Source organism: Mesoplodon bidens, assembly GCF_964165515.1.
Source record: "Mesoplodon bidens genome assembly, contig: HAP1_SCAFFOLD_544, whole genome shotgun sequence".
In the NCBI taxonomy this organism is placed as follows: Eukaryota; Metazoa; Chordata; class Mammalia; order Artiodactyla; family Ziphiidae; genus Mesoplodon; species Mesoplodon bidens.
In genome coordinates, this window is record NW_027671197.1 from 81022 (window position 1) to 108541 (window position 27520).

Genomic DNA, 27520 nt, shown 5'->3' on the forward strand with positions numbered 1-27520 from the left:
CCATGATAATGGACCAGAGTCCTGAGCCATTGAGCTGAGAATTCTATCTCCCCCTGCATGAGAGGCAGGTCGTTACCCTCTACAGCATCTGAAGTTGGGGATTTGCTTCCTACCCCCCTAACTCTGGTAACAGCTTCCCATCAGCTTACCATCTGTGAATGAATCTGGACCTGCAGATTTATAGTCTCAGTTGGTACCGTGTCTTAGGATGTGGAGGACAGCTTGCTTTATTTTTCCCTAATGCTGCTTCTTCTCAATCTTAAGAGCTAACTCAAGATTTAGTGAATAATCTATACACACGTTACATGAGCTACTCAGATTCCCTCCCACATCGTGTCTTCCAGACTGAGGAGTTCTTCCAACTGCCTATTCTCAAACCCCTAACCTCACCCTCACCCTCAGCTGAGGACCTGCTTCCTCAGTTGCAATGGAAGGGGGAGGCTTCTGGAAGCCTTCCAGTGCCAAAGGATGCAGGGGAGACGGGTTTGTGCTCTGGTCCAGGAGGATCCCACATGCCGTGGATCGGCTGGGCCCTTGAGCCATGGCTGCTGAGCCTGCACGTCTGGAGCCTGTGCTCCGCGGCGGGAGAGGCCACAACAGTGAGAGGCCCGCGTACAGCAGAAAACAAAAACAAAAAGAAAAACAAAAACAAGAAAGTATTGGGGCAGTAAGACAGGCAGTGGACATGAACAGGCCCTTCATATAAAAACAGAAAGACACCAGTCTGAAAAGACCACAGAATGAAGGACTCCCAATTACGTGACATTCTGGAAAGGGCAAAAATACACAGACAGTAACAAGACCAGCAGCTGTCGGGGGCTTGGGGACACTCGGCGGGTGAACAGGTGGCCCCCAGGGATGTTTCGGGCAGTGAAATGGTCCTGGGTGGCACTGCAGTGGTGGCTGCAGGTCATCACGCCTGTCCAAACCTGAACAGTAGGACACAGAGAGTGAGCCTTAATATAAACTACAGACTCCAGGGGAGAATTAGGTGTCAGTGCGGATCCATCACTGAGATGACGCGCCACACAGGCGAGACATGTTACCAAGGGAGGGAACCCAGAGGGACGGGCGTAGGGAACTGCTGTCTGCTCGACTCTCCTGGAACCCTAAAAGTGCTCTAAACACTGTCTACCAATTAAAAAGAAGAAACAGCTTCTAAGCACGTGAAAATACTCTCAACCTCATTCACGAGTCAGAAAGCCCCAAGGGAACGTCCATACTGCTTACCGGGGCCTAGGATGAGCGGGAACACGCCGCGGCCTCACCCCTTCCTGTCGGGCATCGCGCTGGAGCCCAGAGTCCCCCTGACTTGACCCACCGCACCCCACCCCACGTTTCATGCCGTCCACAGTCTCTACACATGACATCTTTTGATCAGATGACTCACTGTCCCAATTACAAGGTTTCAGTTTCTCCACAGGAAGAAACCAAAACCAGCACAGAGGGGAGGCTCTTCAGTCAACCTCAGGGTCTGCCTGCCTTCACGTCCCGCTCTTCCTGACGGGAGGCCCACATCCTAAGGAGGGAGGTCCTTACCAGCACCTCAGGAGCCTCATCCAGTCCACCTCACGCTGCTCTGAGAGCCTCGCCAACCTCTGCAGCTACCCAAGTCCTGGTCACTTCAGGGCCGTCCCCCTTCCCCGAGTCACTGAGCCACGTGCTCTGACAATGCATTTAAAACCAGGCTCTCGGACTTCCCTGGTGGCACACTGGTTAAGAATCCGCCTGCCAATGGTGGGCACACGGGTTGGAACCCTGGTCCGGGAAGATCCCACGTGCTGCGGAGCAACTAAGCTCGTGCGCCACAACTACTGAGCCTGCGCTCTAGAGCCCGCGCGCCACAACTACTGAGCCCGGGACCCGCAACTACTGAAGCCCGCATGCCTAGAAGCCATGCTCCGCAATAAGAGAAGCCACCGCAATGAGAAGCCCGCTCACCGCCACGAAGAGTAGCGCCTGCTCGCCGCAACTAGAGAACAAAGCCCGCACGCAGCAACAGAGACCCAACACAGCCAAAACTGAATAAGTTAAATGTAAACAAATAAAAAAATTAAATGAATAAATAAATAAATAAATAAATAAAAGCAGGCTCTGCTTTGTCAGCACTCTGGAGTTCCCTACGTATCGACGGGCAGGATTCCCGTCCTCTCCTGTAATTACGTCTGTGAAGTGCCCTTCCCGAGGAGAACAGAAGCTCCTGGAAGTAGGGAATTGCTTCTTAAGATCACATGCACAACCTGAAGACATTTGATGTTTATGTCAAAGATAAAAGACAGAACACTAGATGGTGTGAAGGGTCCTCGAGGCCAAGAGCCAGGCAAGCAGGACACTTCCTCTGGGGACCCTTCCATCAGCAGAGCAGAAAATGTCCGTGGCCAGAACTGGCACTCAATTCGCTTTGAACTGAGAAGCACCCATGTAATTACATAGGCTCCCCAAAGAGTAATTACTCCCACATTTAAGAAAGGAGATGGCTTTTCAGGCAGGGAAGGCAAGTACAGTCTTCCCAGCTGGCTGGACTGTGTGTGCTGATGGTCACGATGGAGCTGGGCCCCAGAGCTCTGCTCTCCCCTCAAACCCCCAACCTCACCCTCACCCTCAGCTGAGGAGCTGCTTCCCTGAGAACAGAGAAGCCATCGGAGGGCTTCCCCACCTGCAACCCAGCTCTGCCATCCCCCCCCCACTCCAGGACCCTGGCCCGCAGCTCTCCCCTCCCCCACACGCATCTACTGGATCATTCCCACTGTTATTTCTCCTATCACAACACAACACAACACAACACAACATCCTCCCCGGACCTCAGCTCCTACCCCAGCTACTGTGCAGTTTCTATTTTCCCCATCACAGCAAAATGTCTTGAAAAAGTTGGGACCAGAACAAACCCAGTTCTCCCACTCCTCTCTCCTAAGCCTCTCCGATCAGGATTTCACCTCACAGATCCATCCAAACGCATCATCGGCGAGGTACGACCTCCCCCCAGTGCTGGGCTCGATGGTTAATGGCTCCGCGGAACGGCAACCTCGTTTGTCCAGTCACCCAGGGAACCTCTAAAGTGCTTCCCACATGCAGACAAAACGCTGTGATTAATATTTTAGGAGAAATACTCAGCGTGGAGAATACACTTGAGCTGCTGGAGGAAAGAGGTAGCGGCACAGAAAAAAAGTTTCTGTAACTACAGGAATGAACAGATAAGCTGTTTTAATGGTAGCAAGTATGGGATGAAGGAGAACGAATAAAAACCATTTAGAAGACGACATTAACAAGCCTCACACTACAACGTGGTAACAGAGGATGGAGAAGGACTTTAGAAGGAACTCATTTTTCTGGGTAGGTGACAGGCTGGATGATGCAACCATGAGCCGCCAGGGACAACAGCTCAAGGCAAGGGGCAGGGGAGCTGTAAATAATCATTTCTGGATCTACTGGATCTAGTCATCCGAGGTGCCCTTTGGACAAACTCCATAGAGATGCTGGCAAGTGGCTGGACAGAGGCATCTGTCTGGTCCAGGTGGGAGAACTGACAGAGTTGGAGGTGAAAAGCGCCAGAGGGTGAGATCAGACGGGGTGGAGAGTCATGGACCAAGGGTGAAAAGACAACACACACAGAGGGCGGAGGAAAGAATCAGTCAGGAAGACAGCAAGGAGAGATCTGTCACAGAAACCCACAGAGCAGACTCTGCAGATGGCAAGGCGACAGTGGTCTGAAGTGACGACTGGCAAATCTCCACTGCTTTGTATGCTGGATGCCAGGTCACCTCAACCGGATCAGGTTCCGTGGAGGGGCAGAACCAAGACCGCAGGCTGCACGATACAATTCAGCTGGGAAACAAGGAATCTTTGCCAGAGACCTCACTGCATGGTGTGTAACGCGAACCTCTGAGATTGTAAGAGACAAAGAGCGAAATTTACTGGAAGGGTGACAAGGCTGTTCTTCCAGATGATCCTCATTGCATCCCTCGACTGAGCACTGAAAACAATGTACCTATGTGACAACGGTGTTCTACTGAACCGACAAGTTATATGCACTGAGTGCTCCCTGGACAGCACGCTCTCGGCTTACAGGAAGCACAAGGAAGGCACCAATGTCAACACGTTAGGGGCTGTCGCTCAGGAAGGCTCGCGGCCTACAGCGGGATCCTCAGGGAAACCTTTTAACGCCCGAGAACAAAAGTGCTTCAGCAGGACCATGTAAGTCGAGCAAGGGATGGTGTTTTGCCACCAATGTCAAGAACACGAGGCTTGTACTGTGGCTCTAAGGATCGTGGGATCTACACGTAGGACTTGCCAGAAACACTTGGTGCTGACCTGCTCCTCTACGCTTTGTCTAACCACATCTTTTACCTACTCCTACTTTCCCATTTTAACTTTTGAACTATTCGCCTCCCAAGGTGCTATCACAAAGGAACAGCAGCAGATAAATACGAAAACAGCAAAACTCACCAGAGGCTGATTCATTTTCCGCTGCTCTTGGAACAACGTGCAGGACTGTGACAGTGGAGGCGGACCTGGAGAAGGAAAACGCAGGCAGTGAAGCTACGACTGAAGCGGCTCGGGGTGCACAAGCACCTGCCCCGCGCTCCACAGGAGACACCTGTGGGAGACCCGTCCTTTCACCTTCAGAAGGGCCTGTGAGAATAAGGAGGGAGCAACCACCCTCAGGTCTGTAACTCCCACGTGACTGTAGTACCTAAGGGGATACTTTATTTTTCCGTAGCGAGTGTACATTGAATCTTATTAAAATAAACCTCCGTCATTAAATATGAAATTTAAAAGCGCTTATAGTTTATCTCTTCCAAGTCTGTTAACAACTTAGATCAGAACATCCACAGGATACCCAGAATAAAGGGACACACTCAGGTGCCTTTCAGTCTTGCAATGATTTGTACAAACTTTACAAACTTACGTGCGACGCTCAAAAACATCTTTTATTAAAACTGACTTTAAGTGGACAGAACACCTGCCCTAGGAGTCTGGAGTCCTGTGAGCGACCCCACGTGCACACCCGGTGAGGATCTAGGACAAGTCATCTCCTTCCTCAGGCCCCATCGCTTCCTTCCTCACCCGAGGCAGCAGGACAGCAGCCCTGCAGACTCATCCTGCACCGATTACACTGGGCGACTCCACAGGGCACAACCCAGGGGGGCGGCGGACGCTTACATTAGACAGCCAAGGTGCTGACGCGCCTTGAGACACATGCGCGAGATGCCGAGACGGCGACAGGAGGGGGAGGAGGTGGATCGGGGTTGGACGGAGGGGAGGACGCGGCACGTCCCGGCCGAGCCTGTGGACCCTGCTCCCCCAGGACACCCGGAGCTCACAAGTCCCAGGGGAGCCCCATCCGGAGCAGCCAGCCCTGTCCTCCAGCCCGGCCCCTCCACCTCCGGGAAGCAGTTAAACCCTCCCGGTGGCTCTACTGCGGGCCCTGGGGCGGGCAAAGCCAAGCCCCGGGGCGGGCCAAGCCCCGCTCTCCCAAGCCCCGCTCTCCCAAGCCCTGCTCTCCAAGGGCCGCAGGCTCCACAACCGCCTGCAGGCCTGCAGACGCAACACCTACCCCGTGGGCACTCGCTCACCGGCCCCGGGCTCCCGAGGCTCCGGTCCGGGGGCTGCTCCTCGGGCGCGCTCCTCTCTCGGGGTCTCTATTTTTAAAATATTTATAAGTAACCCATTTTGTAGAAAACACCTATCTTCCATCATCAGAATTATGACACTTTATACTTTCATTCCAGCCTAACTTTTATACTCTATTTTCTACCATTTGGCAACTTATACCCTACGCTCTAGTCAAACAAAAATCTCCTTTACAATCACTGAAATATACTGTGTTGGTTCTCAAGTCCAGGATGTTCCTTCTGCCTGGTATGCCCCTGACCTTCTCTCCACGTGGAACATACCTACTGACATTCAAAACCTAATTCCAAGACCCCCTCATTGTTGGCATTCTCTTTAATATCCCCTAGAAGGGTTACTGACTCCGAGTTCTATTTTACAAATTTATATTTTTATGATTTATTTAATAGCCTATCTCTATTCGATTGTAATGAGTTGTTCATGCATCTCTCACACTCTCTTTTGAGTTCCTCTGGCCTTTATTTTTTCTTTTATCTCTTACCCATAAGCACAGTGCTTGCCCCATAGTACGTGCTCAACGTGTTGGCTGAGTGAAAAAAGACACCTTTTAGCTCTAATCATTTGTGAAATTTCATTTAAAATGACAGCAGATCACCCTTTGTTTCCTAACTTAATTTCTAGTACTATAGAATGTACACTCAGAACACGGTCAGTGGCCTACAGGAACAGTGTTCTCACTGGACTGCATGCATATAGTCAACCCCCTTATAACTTTCTCTGGCATACAACTGCCAGACATGTTATTAAGAAAAAAAAAACAAAAAAAGATGTACCAACCCCTCACCTATTAGAAAACTTCCAGAAGCTCTCCATTCCTTATGGTATCTTTTCTACTTGATTTTTCAAATACCTCTGTCTTACTTAATCTATTCAGAACTGCCTTTTCTACCTTTGGCTTTCATTTTCAATTTCATTCATATCATTATCTGCACTTACCCATAGAACCTAAGCATATTTCAGTGTCTTATGCAAGTTTCCTCACTAGAGGTCAAAGGGGCAAGGACTATTGTGATAAAATATTAAATAAATAGACGATAGAACTTTGTTCTATTCGTCTGGGAAAATTACTACCTGAAACAAAATAATTCTGGAAACTGAAGGGATCAGACCAGTCAGCTTTGTTTACTTCAGACTCAAATCAATGTCTTGTCCTTACCTGAGCTCTGGTTACATTTAGAAAAAAGTACTGTAAATACAGTGAATGAGCAAGGCCACTATCTGAGACATGTCTGGGTCCTCAGTATAGTAACTGGGGGAATGGTAAGCGTTGGTCAATGTTTGCTGATTGATGACTCAATAGATCTGGTTAAGCCTCACCATCAGAATTCCAGATTTTTTAACAAGCTTCTCAGTCTTTTCAACCCAAAGAAAAAACTAAAGAAAACCAGATGACAAGCATTTCAAATTGTAAAATATCCTGGTTGTCAAATTTAAATAGGGATATCCTGTGCAATGGAGAGGCTGGCTGGTGCCAATTTCACATTTTGTTCTCTAGTGTCCGGACGAAGCCTGCTCTGCCAGTGAGCTGACAGGTCGAGAGCACTCCAGCTTCCACAGACACCCGAGAACTTTCTATTTTTCATGGTGTTCCTGCCTTACCTAAGGGAAGGACTGTATTCACAGTGAAAAGAGTTATGATTAATCACCAATAGAGAGATTCTTCCACTTTCTGGGTGCCCACGTTAAAAGCCTGGTATAGTCAACACTCCCTCTAACACAGATCGTGTATTGAAATGAGAAAACTATCACCTAATATGGCCAGAGAGATGAAGGGACTTGGCCCAGCTGAGCCCAGGAGACACCTCTAATTCAAAACCTCAACCATTAACATAGTGATTGTGATCAAGGAGACTTGCAGCACGTAAGAGATTCAAAAAGCATATTAATCCACCTCCGGCAACACTGCCAGTTTAAAAGAACGATTAACCTTCTCTCCCACTTGATTCAACCTGGCTGTGTATTATACCACTCTAAATGCTAGCAGACTCTATGCTTATGGCTTCCATTAGGTAGCACTTAGTATACACGAAAACTTTCTTCAAGAAGTAATTACTTTTGAAACCATAAACATTTCAGTTGGGAAAAGAGAAAAAGAAAGGAGGTGCAAGTAAAAGGAACTAGGAAAAAATAAGAAAATACCCTCAAATATAAACATGTTGATTCAAAAAATAATTTAAAGGGGATTTAAACGATACTAGGTGAGCATTTATTCTGTTTCTGCTTTAAATAAAGCATTCTGTTTTATTTGTTAGGTGTTGTACTTGTTTAGTATCTAATGTCTGTTAAAAACCTCTCGAAAGAGATGTATTCATTCTGGTATCCTAAGCACCTATCTGGATGAACAGCACAAGCAATGGGAAGTCATGGGGCATAATGGACCTTGCAAAGGCTCTGGAATCCATCTCTTACTTATGGTCTTTGAGACTCAGGCTCCTCCTCTATGTAGTGTGCATAAAACTTAGTGGAGATAGAACACTAGGGACACAGAAGGTCAAAGCAGGTATTTACTATGACTTTTCAAATATCTTCCTTTAGGAAAACAAATATATTTTATTTGCAATGAGGCTTTCTTGTGAATTTTATTCTTCTAAAGAAAAATATTTTTAGTGAACAATTCATTCGTTTGCCTCCCTGTGCTACTTTATTGACAATACTCAGGTAGGGGTGGTTTTCTCTCAAGCAGTTAACTCCATGTGATTTGTATTTCAGACCTTCCTAAAAGCATGTTTTCCTGCTCTTTCTTTCTACCCCATCCCAGCTCTACTTAAAATATTGTGATCCTCTATTAAAATGCACAGAACCCTGGGAAAATAAGGAGAAGCAAAATGTTTGTCACTGCCAGCTCTGGTATGCATATATCAGAGAATAAATTATAACTGATGAAGACAGAAATGGGACCCATATCTGTCTGACTTCAGAAACCAGAAGTGTAGCTACTACAAGCTGATGAATTGGAACTCAGATCAAGGCCTAGAGTGGAGAGGAGTCTTCTGATCAGAAGGGGAAGTAACACAAAGGGCAGCGTTTAATTATTTAATAATAAGTAAGAGAATGACTATGGTGTTTTTACAGAACAGGATATAATATTGAAATAAAACCCCCCAAAGTGACACAGAAACATAATGCAATCCTCTTAAGCTACAACCCTTCCTAAACCAAACCATACCATTCTCTTCACACAGCCTGGAAAGTCAAAAGAAAGGGGATACTGATCTGCATCACACTGGCATTAGAAGCAGATCTACTTTTAATGAAGTTTTACTTCATGGACTGAAGTTTCCCCCCCAAAAGGGTAAGCTTTCTTCTCAAGAAACATCACTGTGTAATAATCAAGGAGCCAGGGATGGTGATATTAATTGTTCTAAGTACAGGGATTTGTTTTGCAGAAAAAAGTACCAATCAGAAAGAGAACTGACCAATAATTACTTAACAAAACTGCTTCAGAAGTAGATTTCTAAATCTACTTTTAGATTAATTGATAGTTAGGAAAATCTTACTAAGTTTATTCATTTAGAGGAAATCTGTGCAAGCCTCTGAAACCAAGAGGTATCGTATCAAAAGAGATAAGGTCACTAGACACTTATGTAAGAGCTACTTCTTCCTCAAATGGCCACCATATAGTCATTTCTATTACATTACCAAGAAGTAACAATGCACCTTTAGGAAACTAGTATGAAAGAAAAACATAATAAATTTTTTTGCAGGTGACTCTCTGATCTCATAGGTGTGTGTTAATTTTCCAAAGTTGGGACTGGATCCCGCCTTTACAAAATGCTCCTTGAAATATCACATTGAAAATCTTCTCTTTTACTCCTTACTGTAAACACTGTATATGTTTTTAAGAAGACCAATAAAAAATATGGACTATGGGGCTTCCCTGGTGGCGCAGTGGTTGAGAGTCCGCCTGCCGATGCAGGGTACATGGGTTCGTGCCCCGGTCCAGGAAGATCCCACATGCCACGGAGCGGCTGGGCCCATGAGCCAGGGCCGCTGAGCCTGCGCGTGCACAGCCTGTGCTCTGCAACGGGAAGTGCTACAGCAGTGACAGGCACGCGTACCGCAAAAAAAAAAAAAAAAAAAAATATATATATATATATATGTATATATATGTATATACATATACATATATATGTACTATGAAATTATTTTTCCAGTAGTGAAATTATGGAGAATACGACTTGCATTTCTACTGTATTCCTGCAAAAAGAGGAAGTCCTTTTCCACAAAGACTGTCATCAATGTTAACTCTGGGAGAGAAGTATTTGTAGTTGTCTCATGCTTTGTGGTGACAGACTCTCACTTTTCCCCGTCTCTATTGTGGGTAACAGGGCACACTTTGGGCTGAGAATTCACGCTGTGGTTGGAAAAGAAAGAAACGAAAAATACCCTCATTAACACTGCTCTTTAACAAGTTCATCAAATGGGCCTCAGGCATTCTAAACAGCAGCAATTAAAAAATAACTTTAGATTTCATACATTTCTTCCAGTAGGATGAAAAGCTGAGGTATGTTAACTTTAATTTTATGGTTTGGGTGAATACAGAGTTCGATTACTCCCTGTCAAAGCAGAAATCAGCCTTTTACAGGGAATAAGTGCTAATTAAGCAAAACAGAGTAAGCATGTTATATGAAGTATATTTGTTTCCCTGTGCACTTTGGCTGCACAAGCTCTAACCACAGTTTCCGGAGCGACCATCAGTGCTCCCTAAGAATGCCAATGCAGTGTTCTGTCCAGTTAGTGGGGTGCAGAGACCAGTCAGAATGCTGATGCTTTCCACAAAGGAGATGGGGCTAGGCAGGCAAATGCAATCAGGGAGTATTATCTCTGTCTTGTGTGCCTGCTACAAAACAGTGTCCTCTCAAGACTACTCTATCCCTTCTTTGCTTTATACGTGTATGTGTAAGTTTGTATATGTAAGCTTTACAAGTCTCTCATAAGAGAAAACTAAAAATGCCCAGGAAAAAGACAAAACTGCTTCAACAGAGAAAGGTCTCTCTGTTCCAGTTGAAGAGGATATAGAGTTAATAACAGGAAATATCCATCCCCTGAAACTGTATGAAACATGGATGCTTCCACAATTTACTCAAGGTCTCACTGACCAGGCTGTAATTTTAATTATTATTTCTTATGATTATGGTAGATAAAAAGTCTCAGTAGTATGCTAAAACTCTTTAACACCTGTTGACCTTTTTTCTTGATAGCTTTCCTCCTGCCAGGCTCCAGCCAACAGTAGCAGTAACAGATATCCAGATCTTAAGAGGATAGAAGTATAACGGTGCACTGAATATGGAAAGGAAGAACCAGTAATGGTTCCTATACATTCATAACGCGAATCAGCATCAAACTAAGGGAAAAAGCTTCCCCAAGAAGAAGTTGACAGCAAATAGTTTCGCCTCTTAATGCATTGAGGAAACAACTTTGAAGTTATCCGTAGCCACCGCTTCTGAAGCGACCAGTAGCTTTGCAACTATTAGTTTACTTGTATTAGATTAATTTATATTAGAGTTTATTGAATGTAATTGCTCACAAATTTTAAACCATTTTGTAGAGTAGTGTTCTGTATCTGTTTAAATGAAATGCTTTCCTAAGCTCAAGATCAGTGTTTTTATGTTGTGTAAATTATGAAATTACTGTGGAATATCTGGTAAACTTGATAGGAAACCCCAGATGTCAGCACTTTGCTGGGCAAGATTTAAAGTGGCCCACACCATTAACCCTCATCAGGAGCAGTAGTAGTGGGCTAAGTCATAAGGGCACGCCCATCCATTACATTCACCCAGGATACTGTGAGTGAGAATCAAAGGGCAGTCAGAGACCTCTATGCTCAGATTCCACTGCCAAGAAATGGCCTAAGTCAGCTCTTGTTGTTGAAGAAAATAACCCTTTAGGAATCAGACTGAATCCTATTTTAAGTTTTAGAGGAGGAAGGATACTATTTAAACATTGATGAAATGTGCCTCTCTTTTTTTTATCAGCATAGAAATTTATTTGAATTCAAAATAATATGGTTATGGGCCTCCCTGGTGGCGCAGTGGTTGAGAGTCCGCCTGCCGATGCAGGGGATACGGGTTCGTGCCCCGGTCTGGGAGGATCCCATATGCCGCGGAGCGGCTGGGCCCGTGAGCCATGGCCGCTGGGCCTGCGCGTCCGGAGCCTGTGCTCCGCAACGGGAGAGGCCACAACAGTGAGAGGCCCGCGTACTACAAAAAAAAAAAAAAATAATAATAATAATAATAATAATATGGTTATATTTAGCATAGTGTAATAATTATCTAAAGCACATATCATCGCTGGCTCTGAAACAGTTCTAAAGATGTCATTCTTTTGAAGTAAAAAATATGCAGTAAAAATGTACAAGGAAGCAAAAATATGAAAAAAACAGTTTGCTGAGTATGGGAAGTTGTTACAAGATGGGCACACCAAGATAATCGTAACAGAGTCCAAATTACATAACATGCAGCAAGGAGTTCTCTTGCTTTAACAACTCCTAGAAAATAAACCAGTAATCTCAATGCAAGAATACCACCACTGGGATAACAGGACACATTTTCTGAGGCACACAGGTAGTAATTCACTATACTTCCCCTTTCTCTAATACCTTTTCTCACACCAATTTCTTTTCTTTCCTCGAGGATAGATTTTATCCTGTTGAAAACAATTTTAGTTTTATTTGTAAAGTGGAGTAAATAATATCCTGAGTGAAGTAGGCAGCGTTTTAGCTGAAGATGCTCAGGAATCAAACTTTTGAAAAAGGCCAATCAGCTAGCTAGCTAGCAGTTACCATCAGTGGCTTGCAGAAAAAAAAAATTACAGATGATATGTTTTTTAAATAGATAAAAAGAATAAGCAGTTTAAAATGGGTGAAAAATCCCAGGATCTACTGTGACCTAGACCAGAGGTCCCTAACCTTTTGGGAACTAGGGACCAGTCTCCTGGAAGCAAATTTTTCCGGGGAGGTGGGGCGGGGTGTGTGGGGTTCAGGCGGTAATGTGAGCCATAGGGAGCGGCAGATGAAGCTTATAGCTGGCTTGCTTGAGACTCACCTCCTGCTGTGCAGCCCAGTTCCTAAGAGGCTGCGGACTGGTACCCATCCGAGGCCAAGGGGTTGGGGACCCCTGACCTAGACACTCAAAAGCAGACAGTTGACCTTTGATTAAGCCCATTTTCCTGTGGAGTGAGCCATAAGGGGCTCCAAGACACAGTTTGGTTTCAATGTTTCAGTGTTCACAGCCAGAGGGCAAACTCAGAATGTCTCCTCCTCTTGCAAAAACTGGACCGCGAATGAGAAGTCTTTTTTTGAGTAGCCCTTCACGCACGACATCCCTGCAGGTCTGATGGGCTTGACTGCCCAGAAGGATTGGGCTCTTCGTGCTGGTAGCAGAGCCTCATGCTAATCCCAGATCCTTAGCCATGAGTGTTGCTCCAAATCCGCCCTGATAGTAACCAGCCAGGTGAACTCCATCCATCACCCCAGGTGCAGGACTGTAAGTGTCACTTGACCAACATCGTCCTAAGCTCGTATTTAGGATTTTAGCCAAGAGTTCTGGGTCAAGCCCTAACCTGAGTCCCAGATTCATAGCTTCAGCAGCTCCAATCCTACGAACACCCAACAGCAAGTGTTTGCAGATCTGCGAAGCCTGGCCAGTCCCAACAGCTCCACGATGCACCACATGGGAGCCCATGCACCACAGCAGCTCAACCCCTCCCATCCTAAATGTGAGGTTGCCAGACCGAGCCGTTCCCACACCACCAGAAACAGGGGCATCCGAGAAAACTGCTCCCATTTTCTCAACTTCTTTGGCCAATTCTCTCAAAACCATAGGATCAACAGTACTGGAATCTATTAATAGTCTTTCTTCACTTTTTTTTGAATTCCATTTGCTAGAGTATAAGCTTCTAGCGCATTGATGCACTGTAATAATTCTGTCACCTTTTTCGGCTACATCCGCTGCAGAAGACACTACCGGGTTCACTTGCATCTAGAAGCTCTTTGCATGCATCAGGGAACACATCAGCAATAGTGAGTGGCTAGCCATGTTTCAAGAGCTCTTTTGCCATTGGATTCCCCACGTTGCCTACTCCAGTGAATCCAACTGGAGTCTCGGAAGATACTGACCTAGAACACAGCGCTGCAAGGCTGGCCACCGACGGCTGCCGCAGACGACTCCCTGTACCAGAGGCCGGAGGTGGCTCCACGGAGACGGAAGGAGGCTGACACGTTGCCCGCGCCCCTCCTTCCCACGGTGACCTCCTCGACTCCCGGCTCACCCACTGGCTGCTATAGGGTGCGTGGTGCGGAGGGCCGGCTCGGCTGTGGCGATTCTTAATACCTCTTTGTTACTAGGTTACACATACAATTTCACCTAGTGAGCAATTTAACAGAAGGAATTTTTTTCTACGGCATTTTTGTGGCACAGCAGATAGAAGCGAGGTCACTATTTCTTTGAAAAACTGAACTAAAAATTTATAGAAAGTCATGATTCATTCTACAAATATGCTGAGTCAAAGAAATGTGGAAATTGATGCGATGGAGGAAGAGCGCTAGACTTCCCTGAGGCTCAACTGGGACCTTTCTTCTGGTGTCAGAACATGGTTGTGTAACTCCTTTAATCCCAGTGGATTTTCCAAAAATTCCAGAATCTTCGGATTTTGGTAGCCCCTGTTTACTGCCTTTGCCCCCCCATGCCAAACCCCCACCCCACCCCGCACGCATTTATTTTTTACCAGTTGTCCTCCGGGGTGCTTTTCTTTATATAGTTATTGCAGCAGTTTGTTAGACTACTGACCCCCAGCGCAAATGCCCCTCCCCCCCCGTTTTCTCACCCTGTGTAGTTTTGTTCCACCTTGACCTGGGTTTGGTCACATAACTTGCTTTGGCCCAATGGCATATCAAGAGCTGAAGCTTGGAGAGTACTCGTGCTTTAGGGCTCGTCCTCATGGAAACCTGACATGTTAGGAAGCCTGGCTAACCTAGTGGAGCCAGCACCAATGGCCAGACATGTGAAAGCAACCAGCCCCAGACCAGCAACCAGATGATGGCAGCCTCACTAGTCACCTCAGGTGAAAGCAAGATAGATCCACCCAGGGGATCCCAGCCCATTCTGCTGATTCACAAATTGTGAGGAGACAAAGTGCCTGCTGTTTTAAACCACCAAGCATAGCAGTAGTTCATCACACAGGAAGAGATATAACTATCTTCACTGTTAGATTCTCTTCCCATTTTATACCATGTTTCCCCTCAAATGACTGTTCCTTTATCCAAGATTCTAGAAAAGAAATAACAACTGATGAGGCGGATAGAGCCTTAACATTTTTTAAAAGCTTTATAAACTTTTAAAATAACTATGTTAATAAAATCAATATTTATTTGATCACAAAATTATTTTCTTCAGTTGCCTTAAGAAGTAATGCAGAATTGTACTAAGTTTATAAATCTGGAGGCTCTAAAAATGTGTTATTCCTTGGATTCAAGTCCTAGTGTACTTTATGTGGGCATTCACGTTTGCAAAGTGATTCCAGGAAATTTGCGATTTCATTTTACAACTTTGGCCTAAGGAGTCTTATGATATTTTACCTGAGAAAAATAATATATTAATTCCACTTTCAGCTATTAAACCCATGGCTTCCTGTATTTTCTAAATTCCCTATCAGTAAAGAAGACTACGTATAGTGTACAAGACTGTCATGATTAGGAGGAAGGTAGTACAGAAAGAACCTGTCAAATTAGGCATTGCCCAGTCATGTCAGTATACTAACGTGGGGAGCCACAGGCAGCTTGAAGCCTGGAAAAAAGACAGATACAATGTAATGATTATCCTAAGGATCCAGATAATGATTCCTATGATTTTGTTTTAAATATTAATGGCAGAGGATTCTGGGGAAATGATGGTGGCTACAGAGAAGATTTTTATCCCTGAATATGCCACCCCTCCCCTAAATACACAAGCCCCCACCCCCACAAAGAAGAAAGAAAAGCATCTAGGATAGCAAGATCAAAAACCCACAGACAACATCTACAACAAGGTGTCCACATTAACTGCAACATACAGCCAGGTAGGAACAAATCAACAACAGGAAAAAGACCTACATATGTGTATCCCAAGGTGTGTGGGAGGAAGACGAGGGAAGGACTCTCTCTCTCTTTCAGGAGAGCCAAAGGTTACTATGGTTCACGAACTCACTGAGATTGAAAAACTCACTGAGAACAGCGGCAGAAACCGGGAGTGAACGTTGCAGGCTCCACTTTGCAGCTGAGTGCAAGAACTTTGAAATGTTCTGAGGATGCCAAGTGTTCTGGGGTCTGTGAAACCTTGACACCTAGCAAACCAAAGCACCATTCCAGAACAAATCCCCATACTCAACAAGGACAAGAAAGAGGAGCCCTGGGTAAATGGGCAGAGGAGGGCCGAGGAGGAAGATTTTAGAAATTTTAAGGTCATTTTTTTAAATTATGTTGTGAAAATAATAGAAGATAGTGAGCCCTGGAGTTCTGAAGCTAGAAATTATATTCTGATCTATGATTCCCTCCTAAAGTGGAAACTTATTTCACTTAAAAATGAGTGACAGAAGAGTATTCCACTCACATCCTGTAGAAAATCAGTGAGAAAAGAAAAAAGAAGGGTGAAAAGAAAGTTCCAGCAAATCCTGAAAACGTGACAGAAAGACACGTCCACAGAACAAATGAAATTTATTGCCTGATATTGCGGAAAAAGTAAAAGAAATTTTAAAAGGAATAGAAACTGGTTTTAAGAAAAACATAAAAGCAATTAGAAAAATTCAGAAATGAAGTGATTGGAGAATAGCAAGATTTGAAAAGGTGAAAAAATTCAGTAAGTAATTTGTTTAAAAAAAATCATGTCCCGAGAGAAGGTTAAACTAGAAGGAACACAAGTTTGAATAAACACAGTGGATAATGCCTCCTTGGAGAAATAGCTGATTTCAAATCCAGCATAAGAAACGAACAAGATGTTCCTGTTACACCTTGTCATACAAGAGAGCTGGGAAGAGTTCAAAGACTACTGTGGTTGTGTGGAAAGGACTCAGGAGCCAACTTGAACAGGATCCGTGAACCTAAGAGGGGACAATCTCTGCATCGATATTTATAACCACCTCACTGAAAACAACAACAAAGAAAGAAAATACCTCATTAGTCATCTTCGGAAGCTACTTTGGAGTCAACCTTTCTCTCTCCTGTTTTTTTCTTTTTTTGTAAAACTGGTAAATAAAATAAAAGAAACATTTATTCTTCCTTTCCTAATTAAACTGTAACTCAGGGCAACCAAGTAGTTGATGAAATCATCTTCTAGCTAGTAAATGGATAATAATCTAATTAGTAGAATATCACCATTTGGTACCCTTAATAAATTAATGGATCTAGACATTGATCATTAATGGCTGCAACGTCACAGTAAGACAGACACTTTATAGTTCCTTTTGGAATTCATCAATATTATCTATGAAGTAAACTTGACAAAAAAATCACACCTGAATTATGTCAGTGCTCTAGATCTATCTACCAACTGACAGTAAATACATGGGCCAAAGGAGCATGATAAATATATAAGCATAAAGGGGATGCAATCCGCATAATCCAGACAGTTGGGAACCCTACTGGATGAATGCTTTGAATTCAGTGACAAATACTTGCAAGAAAAATGAGCAAATTGAGTTCTTTTAAACCTATACTTTGAAAGAAATTGTGTTTGGATCAGCAATCAAATAAATAATGGTTATTAAAATGAAAATACATTTATAGGACAATCAAGGAAACATGAACTGACTGGCTATTTGTTGATATTAAGGAATTATTATTATTTGCGGATGTGTGATAATGACATAGTTGAGCTTAAAAAGGGCAGTTCTTGCATTTTAGAAATATGTATACTGACGTTTTCACTGAGAAAAAGAAACCTGGGATTTGCTTTAAAATTGCTGGGGATTATGGTGGTAGTAGTTAGAGAGGGTACAGAGAAAATGTATTGGCCTGAAATGGACATGTGATGAGAACAATTGAGGAACGTTTCTACTTCTTTCTTTTTACTTCTGTAGATGATTGAAATTTCCCATACTAAAACATGTTTTATAAATGTAGATGGCTTGCAATTTGCTCTTCTGAGCTCTCAGGAGGCAAAAAGCCATTCTTAAATTAGGAGCTTTCTTCTCTAGCCAAGAATTCTAATGATAATTGTGTCCCAACTGGCCAGTGCACTCAGATTGCTCTGAGATCTGTTGGTGGAAAAAAATAAAGAGGCTCTTTAGTCTTAGAAGAAAACAACAAAGAGTAAAGGCTGCTGCTAGGTCTAGGGCAATAGTGTAGTATCAGTATAAGACAAAATATTAGTTTCTTCCAAAATCCACTTGTTACTACTGTGTATACTTTTGCAGCAAAATATCTTTTCTACATTGTCAGCATTAAAGTAAATTTACTATTTAGGGGGCATTTAAATTATCATATACTCAAAGCCTAGAAAGAATCCCCTAGGCTGAAATGACATTAAATCTTATTTTGGCCATTGTAGTGTATTCTCCAGTCCTACCTGCTTTGTCTATAACTGTCCTAAAAAGGTGTGAGGAGATCTGCCAATATTAATGCCAGGATTCAAAATGAGTTCTTTGCAGCTTGCTTCCTTCAGGATCTTCTGCCCTCAGACCCATGTATTTACTTAATGCCTCAGATTATTGTATATGTCACATCTTTCCAACTAGAAGACAAGCTCCTTTAAGGGCAGTGCCTAGTCTCATCAACATCGAATTTACTCCAACACCAGTGCTTTCAAAATGTGTGTTGCTTAGTATATGTCTGACCGTAAGAAGTTATAGAGACAATTCTACTCTAACTAAATAATAATGATACTACTACTACTATTTCTACTACTACTGCTAATAAAATGTATGAAATAGAGTATACATGGGAAAATAAAGATAACACTGGAAATCCCAGACTATAAAATGAATGATCCCAAAGCCACTTGCCAATCCATTGACGGTAAACAGTTACTTGTGAACTGGTCAACATTTAAATGCATAATTGAGAGAAGGGTTAAAACAAATTTTATTACCAAAAAACACAATTTTTATACCTACAATTTTTGAGCTCAACTAACCTGTAGTTTTAACAGAAATAGATGAGATTCCAAGTATTCATTCAGGTTCCTAAATGATCCATTCCCTATCTTTCCTTATGAAACAATCAGTTATAACTCTAATCATTTGTCAAGGATTCACCAATCTCTACTTCCTTTATTTTCCAAGGTTTGGTATCATTACAAAATTAAGTCCTTTGGCGGAATTTAATAGTTTCAAAATCCCTCATCAATATTATTCACTGGGATAAAATCATATGAAAATTTTAAAAACACTGACTATGTGCTGAGAAATGATCCTTCAGTGATTCACTCCAGGTGGAGACTAGCATTCAGGCTACATCTGAGGTAGAACTTGAATTCCAAAGTGGACCTTTAAACCACAGCTCATCTTCTCTTTTTAAAACCATCAGAAATAAGCCTGTTGCCTGACCTTTGAGATTCTGCAAAGAGACCATATTTACATCTTTTGTCTCTTTTAACTTCCCTAGTCCCCTTCTCTACTTTCAGAATAGTGATTCCCAGATAAGTACAATGAGTTCAAACAGTGTGGTTAAAGGGGTAATTAGTCTGCTCTGCAGCCAAGTTACTCACAGAATAAATAAGTTGGCTTTCACGGTTGTTAGTTTCTTCCTGGGCTTTGTTTAGAGGGGTCTCAGCTCAAGCAAGCAGCCTGTCAGCAGCCTGAAATAACTCTGTGGAAATCTAATGGCATATATGTAAAATATGTCTATGAAACCTTTTATGCAATCTTAGATGCATAATTTTACTACTTCTTTAGGCCTGGAAAAGGATATTCAGCTACAAAAGGACAGAAAAGAAAATGTGTATAATGCCTCATGCCTGCCTCACACCCTAGAACCTTATTTTACCCGTTTCATCAGAAAATGATGTATACTGTAAGAAACATTTTTAAAATTATTTGATCAAATATTTAAGTGCACTAAGTCTCTGTATTTCTTAAAGCAAATATAGTTACCTTTCTGTCCCTTTCTAAAAGAAAGCAAAAGATACAGTTCTTTTTTCTTAAGACTCAGGGTTTATGGATATTAATTATTACACTATATTGACACCCAGACATGTTTATAGGAGGCTTTTGAGACATACAGAGCTATTTATTCCCATACCAAATGGCACTTCTTTTTCCTCTGCCTTCTGCTTGTATTTTTTCTGTGGTGATTATATCCTACTGAGGCTGCTACATGTCTTTGTTTGATTTGAGGTTCTAAAGGTAAGACTGTATAGTCTCCTTTTTACAGAAGAATAATGGGTTTTATGACTGTTTGCCTTCAGAAGCCTCCTTTTCCACTCATTCTCATTTCATATCTATGGTGAGGTGTCTAAAACAGATGAGTTAGTTCTGAACTGGTGACATATAAATCAATTATTATTTGATTCATATTCAAAGCAGCTCCTCCTAAAATAGTGGCCTTCCTGTCTGTGGGATGTAGTCTAACCTACTGCCTGGATCTACACCCACCAACATCCATATTTTGTCTATTGTTACCTTGGACACTTGTAGGAACTGAGTGGGTTTCTGTTTCTATAGTGTCCATTGACAGACAAATGAATAAAGAAAATATGGCACATATGTAGAATGGAATGTTATTCAGCCTTAAAAAATAAGGGAATCTTGCCATTTGCAACAACTTAGATGAACCTTGAGGGCATTATGCTAAGTGAAATACGTCAGAGAAAGACAAACACTGCATAATCTCACTTTTACGTGTAATCTAAAAAAGCTGCTCTCACAGAAACCGAGTAGAATGGTGGCCATCAAGGGCTGGGGAGTGGAGGAAATGGGGAGTTGTTGGTCAAAGGGTATAACCTTCCAGTTATAAGATGAATAAATCCTGGGAGTCTGATGTACAGCATGGTGACTATAGTTAACAACACTCTATTGCATACTCAAAAGTTTCTGAGACAGTAGACCTTACATGTTCTCATCACACACACACACACACACACACACACACAAAACGTAATTAATTGTGTAAGGTCATGGATGTGTTAACTAACCTTATTGTGGTAATCATTTTGCAATATATACATGTATCAAATTATGATGCTGTACACCTTAAACTTATACAGTGTTATATGTCAATTACATCTCAATAAAACTGGAAAGAAGAAAAAGATTCAAATGGAGAAGGGTGAGGCTGGTAGAAAAAAGCCACTGCCTTGAGCAGTACCGAGGTGGGCGGAAAGCCATGGGGCTCTATTAGCACTGCTGGGGAGGCTCTGTTCCCACGTGTGGGGAGGGGGTAGGACAGCACAGCTGTGATCCTTATTGCAGACCCTAGGCAGCCTCAGGCAACTTTTCAAAGTTAGATGCTGAAAACCAATAAATGAAATTATAAGGAACAATTACATAAATGCCTTTATTCTACTTCTGGTCCTCTTGGCAACTTTTTCCACCTAAAAGCTGCGCCCTGCAGTTCTCAAAGCAGGAACATTAACATGGATCAGAAGTTTCCAAACTTTTCATCATCAACCCCTACACCAAAAGAAAAGTTGAAATTTTATGACCCCTAGTATATGAAGTATCTTGTGCGTTTTTAATATTTATCAAGAGAACATTTAATGGTTAGCTACTATGTGCCAAGAGAAAATAAAAATAAGACACAGACTTTAAATGCAGACTTTGTTCCGGTATTCTTCTTCCTTTTAACTTCAGTATAAGAACTATTGAGCTATTTGCTGTCCCAGTAAGGGGATAAGCAGACGATTACAGAATCCTGTGATCTCTTCCCAAGTTTGCAACTATAGGGTTGGTCCTAGAATTGCTCAATAACTTTGTATTTTGATTTAAGGGGAAACTAAAAGAACTTCCTGTCCCAAAGTAACTCTGCTTTGCAGAGACTGGAGGTGCCGTGCAACTGACTTAAGATACTGTTTATTTGTTTAAACAGTTAAATAAGTAGTTTCTATTTAACAAGTGAGCACAAATTTTCACAACAGTACCTACCCCATGACATAACTCAAACGAAAACTCTGAGGGAAAGGAAAACTAGATGGGCAAAAAGTCCAGGTTCCATCCACTGTACATGGGATATTGATAGGCTTGTAAAACTTACAGAGGTACCTGGGGGTACCCAGGAACCCTGGGTATTTAGTATACAGATCAGCAAAGGATGGTGGAAAATAAGATGACACCAGGTCAGGGGACAAATTAAGCAGGTGAAGCTGGTCCTTTATATTCTTTTCCCTTCTGATACACCACTGCTCGTTCATGTCCAGAATATGTTCTGTATCCTCAGTCGACCTACACACACACACACACACACACAGACACGTGTGTAGCACACAAACATGCACGCATGCATGCATGTACACATACATGGAGTCCCCAGTCTTCTCAGTTAAAATTCAGCTTGTAGTAACTAAAGAAAATTTATAATGCCCTATATTTTATAATTTTAAAAATACTTGCACTTTAATAGAAAACTTTTAATGTCTGAAAATCCCTTCTGACGAAGGAAGTTATTTCTGATATTGGAGGTTGACAGTTTCACAGAGAAAACTTCAGGAGCACAGAGACATGCCTGACCCTCTCCCCACGCACCACCTGGGGAGAATTTACCAACACAGAGGCTCAATCCCTCTGCTAAGTCAAAATCAAGTATACCAACATCATTATTTCACAGAGAATACCCTACCTCACGTTAGGCATTCATATGTATTTTATTTGTTGAAGAGAGGAAGAAGATATAAAGGAGGGAATCATCCAAAATTACAGAGTACACCATTTAAGTCAATATAGATATTTAAATTTAAGGTAAAATTAAATGATAATTTGAAATTATATGTGGAGTTTTATTTACTAAAGAATATTTTGCAAAGTTCAACTCCTATTTGAACTTATATTTTCAGAGAAGGTATTTGGTCCAAATGAAGAATACCTTCAATTATTGTTCTTTTATTGCAAGCAAAAAAGGATTTATACTTCTTTTCATGAAATATGGTTGTTTGACAACAGAAGGATAAATATTTTATATTTTTAGAAACAACAGTCAGGCTACTGATATTCTTAGTTAGTTTTAATAAATCTGAATGCTTCTTATCATCTACTCTTTAGCTTGTACCTGAGGAGTTGAATACCTCCGGGAAGATATGTGCTCCAGACCCGTAAATATGCAGTTCACAGAGCCCACCACCAGAGGGCAATAAAGAAGTCAAATCTTGAAACCATGGAGTGAAAATAGTGGGAGTTTAAATAAAAGCAACATTTCACAGTATGCTTTTCTGACCAACGTTATATCTAATAACTTAATGGATTGTATATACATGGATTCTGACACTTCACTGGTCAATTTCTATGATAAGGGGAACGTAATTGGAGTGTAGAAAAACAGTATACTTACATCTTAAAATTCCACCCCTACAGAATCTACTACTCACTATTGAAAAATGGTAAGAAGAATAGCTTTCTGTGTCTCAGTCACCAGTTAACATTTTCAAGAGTAGAATTTATCTTCCTATGATGCTCAAATACACAGGAAAAATGCATATCTAGGACAATGGATAAACTCTATATGACGTGTGAAAATAATTCTTCAAATGGAAAAAGTAAAAGATCTAAAAGGAACAGTTTTATATGCATTAGTGTGGATATATACATAAAGAGGCTCTAAGAAACATAAAAATCACTTCCAGGAAGTAATTTTAGGTAGAAGAGAATTAACATGGATGAGGAAGGAAAGAGAGCTGGTTTTAAGATAGTTTCATTTACTTGGTTTTTTTGTGTGTTTATTTATTTGTTTTATTTATTTGGTCTTTGGAATATAAGGAAACACTGGCTTTCACATCCGTATCCCAGTGGAACAAAGGGACTGAGGTCTATACTGGAGCCCAGCCATTGTTTGACTATCTTGTAATAATACTGGTGAAATACAGCCAAATCATTTGAACTACAAGCATCCTCTCTGACAATAATCTTAAGACATCAACATTATAAATTAAAGAAAGGAAAGAGAGAATACTGTTTTCTTTAGAGAGAAAATACAGATTCTGGATCAAATCAATAATGTCAGCAAACCTCATGGGTATAAAATATTCTGCTGCCTATCTTTTAGATCATGCCTCTAGAAGAGGGAAACTGGGTGATAATTTCCCCAGATTTTATATTTAATTCAAATATTTTAGGTAAGAGACATCTCTAGTAAAACAATGTATCATTGATTTTTTCCAATAGGATAGCTCACAGGAGTTCCTCTTTCCTTCTCAAATACATATGGGGAAATGGAGGTGGGTGTGGGTTAGAGGAACTATCTAAATAGAGCATAGTAATCAACAGTTTGTTTTTTAAAAATAGAAATTTCTATTTAAATTGTTTCCAGAGACAGGAACACACAGAGACAATTCCATGTGACAACAGTGGAAGAGACCAGAGTGATGCAGCTGCAAATCAAAAAATGCCAACACCAGTGATTGATGGCCACCACCAGAATCTGGTTAAGACAAAGAAGGATCCTCCCCTTGAGGCAGAAAGAACATGGCCCTCTCAACACTCTGAGTTTGATCTTCTGGCTTCTAGAGCTGTGATAAAATACATTTCTGTTCTTTTAAGCTAACAAGTTTGTGGTATCTTGTTATGGTAGCCCTAGAGATAACAGTATTTGATTCCTGAGATGGCAACTGTATTCTGACTATGTAATGACTATTCCAAGATGATCAACAGACACAAAGATAAAGAAAGGCAAAACTGAGACTAAGCCCAGTTCTTTTTATTCCCAGAATAATAAATGATTTTGTAATTAATTTAGATCTCTTTGTCTAACCCTTCTGCTTTTCAAAAGACTATGTGTGACCAATCAAGTATTAATATGTTATACTTTCATTTTAATTCATCTCAAATTATTTCTAATTCCCCTTATGAGTTCTTACTTGACCCATGAATTATTTAGGAATATATTGTTTAATTTCCATTTGTGATTTTCAACAAATTTCTTTCTGTTAACGATTCCTTATTGCATTCTGTTGTCATCTGAGAGCACTCTTTGTATTGTTTATATCCTTTAAAATGTACTGAAATTTGTTTTATGGCCTAGCATATAGTATATCCATGTGCATTCGAAAAGAATGTATATTCTGATGCTGTTGGGTGGAATGTTTTATAGATGGCTGTTAGGTCTAGTTGATTGATAATGTTGTGCAAGTTTTTTATTTTCTTGTTGATTTTCTGTCTGTTCTGCTATTGAAAGAAAGGTATTAAAGTATCCAACTACTATTGTAGAACTGTCTGTTTCTCTTTTCCATTGTGTCGATTTTGCTTCATTGTATTTTGAAGTTCTGTTGTTAGGTGCATATAAGTTTATAATTATTATACATTCTAGATGGTATAATCATTTTATGAGTTTAAAATATCTTTGTCTCTAGTAAAAATTTTCGTCTTAAAATATATTTTTTTCTGATATTTTCTTAGCTGCTCCAGTTTTGTTGTTGTTGTCTTGGTTTGTTTTGTTGTTACTGTTATGGTATATCTATTCCAACCCTTTTACACTTCACCTATATGTTTTCTTGACTCTAAAGTGGGTCACTTTCTTGTTGATGTTATATACATATGTAACTGTATATTACATTCAAAAATTACATATATAATAACAAATTATGGCAGACTTTGAACAGGACCTTTTTTTTTTTTTTTTGGTACATGGGCCTCTCACTGTTGTGGCCTCTCCTGTTGCAGAGCACAGGCTCCGGACGTGCAGGCTCAGCGGCCATGGCTCACGGGCCTAGCCGCTCTGCGGCATGTGGGATCTTCCCAAACCGGGGCATGAACCTGTGTCCTCTGCATCGGCAGGCGGACTCTCAGCCACTGCACCACCAGGGAAGCCCTGAACTTCACCTTTAAATGAGTATGATTTAGACAGTAGAGCTTCCCTACCAAATGCAAATAACTCACTTGAACTCTCTTTTTTGTAAAGGACAGACCAATTCTTCCAAGGGGAATTCTTGAACTCATTAGATATGTGATATTCATTATAATTAGTTGCATTTAACACCACAGAAAGGACTTGGTCAAAGGCTATTTTACTCTTTTCTTCCTCACTGGATGATTAGCTAGGTTCATTTTTAAATGGAAGATATACTCTAGATATTTAAATGTAGGGGATCTCTTCCTTTCAAATCTCAGAAAGAAAGGTGTGCTTCAGTTTCCCTGCAGAAAGCTCTAGTATCTTGCCCCCCTTTTGGAAGAGGAACAAATCCTTCTTTCTCTATTCTTCTGTCTTCTTCCCTTCATCAGCAATGAGCCTCTTTCTCATTTTTGTCAGCCCAAAGAATAATTTTTCTCTTTCCAGGCCATTCAAAAATTGTACAATAAAAAGTAAACGGAAAGAGCTTTATTTATAAAAATAAAACAGCTATGGCATTAGTTCTTAAAGAGTATAAAACTTTGATCCCTCATTCCAACAAAAAGTCTTGTTAGCATTTAGGGTTCAATGAGAGGCAATACACAAAAATGTTTTGGTGACTCATTTGACATCTTTACTCATAGGTTTGAATTCATAATGGTGAATATCAGACATATTTGTGTTAGGCAATTAAAATTAAATTATATCTAGACATATTTTAAATTACCACATTAACATTAGCAAGTAATCTTAGAACTCATCTTGAAAGTAAAAGGTACTTTTATACTTTATAATGAAAAAATCAATAAAATGTGCCTTGATGCAGAGAAAATGTAATTATAATACCAATTAATGTTAACTGGTCACTTTTTTATTGAAGTAGAGTTGACATACAATATTATGTTAGTTTCAAGTGTTCAACATAGTGATCCAACATCTAAATACATTTGAATTGGTCACCATGATAAGTCTAGTAACCATATATCACCATACAAAATTATTTCAGTATTATTGACTAGATTCCTTAGGCGGTAGATTGCATCCCCAAGACATTTATTTTATAACTGGAAATTTGTACCACTTAATCCCCTTCACCTATTTCTCTCAGTCCCCTATCCCCCTTCCCCTCTAGTAATCACCAGTTTGTTCTCTGTATCTACAAGTTTGTTTCTCTTTGGTTTTTTGTTTTATTTTTTAGATTTCACATATAAGTGAAATCATACAGTATATGTTCTTATCTGTCTGCCTTATTTCACTTAGCACACCTAGTACTCTAGGTCAATCTATGTTGTTGCAAGTGAAGATATTTCATTCTTTTTTAGGACTAAGTAATATTTCATTATATATATGTGTATATATACACCACATCTTCTTTATCCATTCATCTATTTATGGACACTAGTTTCTTCCATATCTTGGCTATTATAAGTAATGCTCAAATGAACAGAGGGGTGCATACATCCTTTCTTATTAGTGTTTTTGTTTTCTTTGGATAGATACTCAGAAGTTGAATTGTTGGATCATATGGTAATTCTATTTTTAACATTTGGGGGAACCTCTGTACTGTTTTCCATAGTGGCTGCACCAATTTACATTCCCACTAACAGTGCACAAGGGTTCCCTTTTTGATCATGGCCATTCTGACAGGTGTAAGGTGATATCTCACTGTGGTTTTGATTTGCATTTCCCAGATGATTAGTGATATTGAGCATCTTTTCATGTGTCTTTTGGTTATTTGTATGTATTCCCAAAGCAATGTAACCCCTATCAAAATACCAATGGCATTTTTCACAGAATTAGAACAAATAATCCTAAAATTTGTATAGAATCATCCAAACAAACAAACAAACAACCTCTAATAACCAAAGCTATATTGAGAAAGGAAAACAAAGCTGGTGGTATGACATGCACTGATCTCAGACTATACTACAAAGCTATAGTAATCAAAACGTT

The 27520-nt window shown here is 41.2% G+C and overlaps 1 long non-coding RNA gene across 1 annotated transcript in view; it reads right to left on the reverse strand.

The window, feature by feature from the left end:
- The window catches only part of LOC308611701, a 119796-nt gene that overhangs the window by 75482 nt on the left and 16794 nt on the right, over nt 1-27520 (reverse strand). The window contains exon 2 of the long non-coding RNA XR_014015015.1: nt 4444-4508. This is a non-coding gene — a long non-coding RNA (uncharacterized lncRNA). The remainder of the gene's footprint in view (nt 1-4443; nt 4509-27520) is intronic.